The sequence below is a fragment of the Alligator mississippiensis genome, unplaced genomic scaffold (genome assembly GCF_030867095.1).
Source record: "Alligator mississippiensis isolate rAllMis1 unplaced genomic scaffold, rAllMis1 scaffold_20, whole genome shotgun sequence".
Lineage (NCBI taxonomy): Eukaryota > Metazoa > Chordata > Crocodylia > Alligatoridae > Alligator > Alligator mississippiensis.
The window spans coordinates 493,615-498,614 of NW_026775405.1; positions in this window are offsets into that span (position 1 = coordinate 493,615).

Sequence of the window (5,000 nt, forward strand, 5' to 3'; positions counted from 1 at the left end):
CCGGCCCTGGAAGTCCCGATGAGGTTTTTCAAACGGCCCGTGCCCGGGCCTTCGCTCCAGGAGGGCGGACACTTTCGGCGGTTGCCCCCGGTGGCTGGGCCGGGTGCCGCATCTACAATATTGCCAGGAAAGGTCCGCGGAGATTTTCGGGGACACGGTTTTCGGGACCCTAGTTGCCCATCTTGGGTTCCAGGAGGTCGGGCAGGGGTACCTCCGGGACCGGACCGTGCTGCAGGAGGGGCTCAACCCCGGGTTTGGCTCCATGTCGACTGGAGCTCCGGCCCAGGGGCGGGCCGGGCGAGAGTTCCAGGAGCCCGGCCGCGATTCCGGCTTCTCCCCGGTGCCCTGCCCGGAGGCCGGGCAGGTCCGGGGGCCTTCGGCGCGGGCGGCGGGCTGCTCCCGCGGGGGAGACGAGCCTCTCTGGGGCCCGGGAGGTTGGCCCTGGGTCGACCTGGCGCCGGGGCTCGGGCTCCGGAAGTCCGTATGAGGTTTTTCAAACGGGCCTTGCCCGGGCCTTCGCTCCAGGAGGGCGGACACTTTCGGCGGTTGCCCCCGGCGGCTGGGCCGGGTGCCGCATCTACAATATTGCCAGGAAAGGTTCGCGGAGATTTTCGAGGACACGGGTTTCGGGACCCTAGATGCCCATCTTGGGTTCCAGGAGCTCGGACGGAGGAACCTCCGGGGCCGGACCGTTCCGAAGGAGGGGGTCAAAACCGAGTTTGGCTCCATGTCGACTGGAGCTCCGGCCCCGGGGCGGGCCGGGCGGCCTGCCCGGCGAGAGTTCCAGGAGCCCGGCCGCGATTCCGGCTTCTCCCCGGTGCCCTGCCCGGAGGCCGGGCGGGCCCGGGGGCCTTCGGCGCGGGCGGCAGGCGGCTTCCGCGGCGGAGACGAGCCTCTCTGGGGCCCGGGAGGTGGGCCCTGGGTCGACCTGCCGCCGGGGCTCGGGCTCCGGAAGTCCGTATGAGGTTTTTCAAACGGGCCTTGCCCGGGTCTTCGCTCCAGGAGGGCGGACACTTTCGGCGGTTGCCCCCGGCGGCTGGGCCGGGTGCCGCATCTACAATATTGCCAGGAAAGGTTCGCGGAGATTTTCGAGGACACGGGTTTCGGGACCCTAGATGCCCATCTTGGGTTCCAGGAGGCCGGACGGAGGAACCTCCGGGGCCGGACCGTGCTGCAGGAGAGGTTCAACCCCGAGTTTGGCTCCATGTCGACTGGAGCTCCGGCCCGGGGGGCGGGCCGGGCGGCCTGGCCGGGCGAGAGTTCCAGGAGCCCGGCCGCGATTCCTACTTCTCCCCGGTGCCCTGCCCGGAGGCCGGGCGGGTCCGGGGGCCTTCGGCGCGGGCAGCGGGCTGCTCCCGCGGGGGAGACGAGCCGCCCTAACGCCCGGGAGGGAGGCCCGGGGTCGACCTGGCTCCCGAGCTCCGGCCCTGGAAGTCCGTATGAGGATTTTCAAACGGGCCGTGCCCGGGCCTTCGCTCCAGGAGGCCGGACACTTTCGGCGGTTGCTCCCGGCGGCTGGGCCGGGTGCCACATCTACAATATTGCCAGGAAAGGTCCGCGGAGATTTTCGGGGACACGGTTTTCGGGACCCTAGATGCCCATCTTGGGTTCCAGGAGGTCGGACGGAGGAACCTCCGGGGCCGGACCGTGCTGCAGGAGAGGTTCAACCGCGAGTTTGGCTCCATGTCGACTGGAGCTCCGGCCCAGGGGCGGGCCGAGCGGCTTGGCCGGGCGAGAGTTCCAGGAGCCCGGCCGCGATTCCTACTTCTCCCCGGTGCCCTGCCCGGAGGCCGGGCGGGTCCGGGGGCCTTCGGCGCGGGCAGCGGGCTGCTCCCGCGGGGGAGACGAGCCGTGCTGGGCCCCGGGAGGGAGGCCCGCGGTCGACCTGGCGCCGGGGCTCCGGCCCTGGAAGTCCGTATGAGGTTTTTCAAACGGGCCTTGCCCGGGCCTTCGCTCCAGGAGGGCGGACACTTTCGGCGGTTGCCCCCGGTGGCTGGGCCGGGTGCCGCATCTACAATATTGCCAGGAAAGGTTCGCGGAGATTTTCGGGGACACGGATTTCGGGACCCTAGATGCCCATCTTGGGTTCCAGGAGGTCGGACGGAGGAACCTCCGGGGCCGGACCGTGCTGCAGGAGGGGGTCAAAACCGAGTTTGGCTCCATGTCGACTGGAGCTCCGGCCCGGGGGGCGGGCCGGGCGGGCAGGCCGGGCGAGAGTTCCAGGAACCCGGCCGCGATTCCGGCTTCGACCCGGTCGACTGCACGGCGGGCGTGCAGGCCGGGGGGCGACTCGCAGGGGCCCTTCCAGGCTGCGGGGCCCAGCGGTTGGAGCCCGGCTACCCCGGCGAAGGGGCGGAAGAACCTGCACGGCGCGGCGGGAGAACCCGGCATGCTTCCGCGGGGCAGGCCGGGCAGGAGTTCCAGGAGCCCGGCCACGATTCCTACTTCTCCCCGGTGCCCTGCCCGGAGGCCGGGCGGGCCCGGGGGCCTTCGGCGCGGGCATCAGGCGGCTTCCGCGGCGGAGACGTGCCTCTCTGGGGCCCGGGAGGTTGGCCCTGGGTCGACCTGGCGCCCGGGCTCGCGCTCCGGAAGTCCGTATGAGGTTTTTCAAACGGGCCTTGCCCGGGCCTTCGCTCCAGGAGGGCGGACACTTTCGGCGGTTGCCCCCGGTGGCTGGGCCGGGTGCCGCATCTACAATATTGCCAGGAAAGGTTCGCGGAGATTTTCGGGGACACGGATTTCGGGACCCTAGATGCCCATCTTGGGTTCCAGGAGGTCGGACGGGCGAACCTGCGGGGCCGGACCGTGCTGCAGGAGGGGGTCAAAACCGAGTTTGGCTCCATGTCGACTGGCGCTCCGGCCCGGGGGGCGGGCCGGGCGGGCAGGCCGGGCGAGAGTTCCAGGAACCCGGCCGCGATTCCGGCTTCGACCCGGTCGACTGCACGGCGGGCGTGCAGGCCGGCGGCGACTCGCAGGGCCCCTTCCAGGCAGCGGGGCCCAGCGGTTGGAGCCCGGCTACCCCGGCGAGGGGCGGAAGAACCTGCACGGCGCGGCCGGAGAACCCGGCATGCTTCCGCGTGGCAGGCCGGGCAGGAGTTCCAGGAGCCCGTCCACGATTCCTACTTCTCCCCGGTGCCCTGCCCGGAGGCCGGGCGGGCCCGGGGGCCTTCGCCGCGGGCGGCGGGCGGCTTCCGCGGCGGAGACGAGCCTCTCTGGGGCCCGGGAGGTCGGCCCTGGGTCGACCTGGCGCCGGGGCTCGGGCTCCGGAAGTCCGTATGAGGTTTTTCAAACGGGCCTTGCCCGGGCCTTCGTTCCAGGAGGGCGGACACTTTCGGCGGTTGCCCCCGGCGGCTGGGCCGGGTGCCGCATCTACAATATTGCCAGGAAAGGTTCGCGGAGATTTTCGGGGACACGGATTTCGGGACCCTAGATGCCCATCTTGGGTTCCAGGAGGTCGGAGGGAGGAACCTCCGGGGCCGGACCGTGCTGCAGGAGGGGGTCAAAACCGAGTTTGGCTCCAAGTCGACTGGAGCTCCGGCCCGGGGGGCGGGCCGGGCGGGCAGGCCGGGCGAGAGTTCCAGGAACCCGGCCGCGATTCCGGCTTCGACCCGGTCGACTGCACGGCGGGCGTGCAGGCCGGGGGGCGACTCGCAGGGGCCCTTCCAGGCTGCGGGGCCCAGCGGTTGGAGCCCGGCTACCCCGGCGAGGGGCGGAAGAACCTGCACGGCGCGGCGGGAGAACCCGGCATGCTTCCGCGTGGCAGGCCGGGCAGGAGTTCCAGGAGCCCGGCCACGATTCCTACTTCTCCCCGGTGCCCTGCCCGGAGGCCGGGCGGGCCCGGGGGCCTTCGGCGCGGGCGGCGGGCGGCTTCCGCGGCGGAGACGAGCCTCTCTGGGGCCCGGGAGGTCGGCCCTGGGTCGACCTGGCGCCGGGGCTCGGGCTCCGGAAGTCCGTATGAGGTTTTTGAAACGGGCCTTGCCCGGGCCTTCGCTCCAGGAGGGCGGACACTTTCGGCGGTTGCCCCCGGTGGCTGGGCCGGGTGCCGCATCTACAATATTGCCAGGAAAGGTTCGCGGAGATTTTCGGGGACACGGATTTCGGGACCCTAGATGCCCATCTTGGGTTCCAGGAGGTCGGACGGAGGAACCTCCGGGGCCGGACCGTGCTGCAGGAGGGGGTCAAAACCGAGTTTGGCTCCATGTCGACTGGAGCCCCGGCCCGGGGGGCGGGCCGGGCGGGCAGGCCGGGCGAGAGTTCCAGGAACCCGGCCGCGATTCCGGCTTCGACCCGGTCGACTGCACGGCGGGCGTGCAGGCCGGGGGGCGACTCGCAGGGGCCCTTCCACGCTGCGGGGCCCAGCGGTTGGAGCCCGGCTACCCCGGCGAGGGGCGGAAGAACCTGCACGGCGCGGCGGGAGAACCCGGCATGCTTCCGCGGGGCAGGCCGGGCAGGAGTTCCAGGAGCCCGGCCACGATTCCTACTTCTCCCCGGTGCCCTGCCCGGAGGCCGGGCGGGCCCGGGGGCCTTCGGCGCGGGCGGCGGGCGGCTTCCGCGGCGGAGACGAGCCTCTCTGGGGCCCGGGAGGTCGGCCCTGGGTCGACCTGGCGCCGGGGCTCGGGCTCCGGAAGTCCGTATGAGGTTTTTGAAACGGGCCTTGCCCGGGCCTTCGCTCCAGGAGGGCGGACACTTTCGGCGGTTGCCCCCGGTGGCTGGGCCGGGTGCCGCATCTACAATATTGCCAGGAAAGGTTCGCGGAGATTTTCGGGGACACGGATTTCGGGACCCTGGATGCCCATCTTGGGTTCCAGGAGGTCGGACGGAGGAACCTCCGGGGCCGGACCGTGCTGCAGGAGGGGGTCAAAACCGAGTTTGGCTCCATGTCGACTGGCGCCCCGGCCCGGGGGGCGGGCCGGGCGGGCAGGCCGGGCGAGAGTTCCAGGAACCCGGCCGCGATTCCGGCTTCGACCCGGTCGACTGCACGGCGGGCGTGCAGGCCGGCG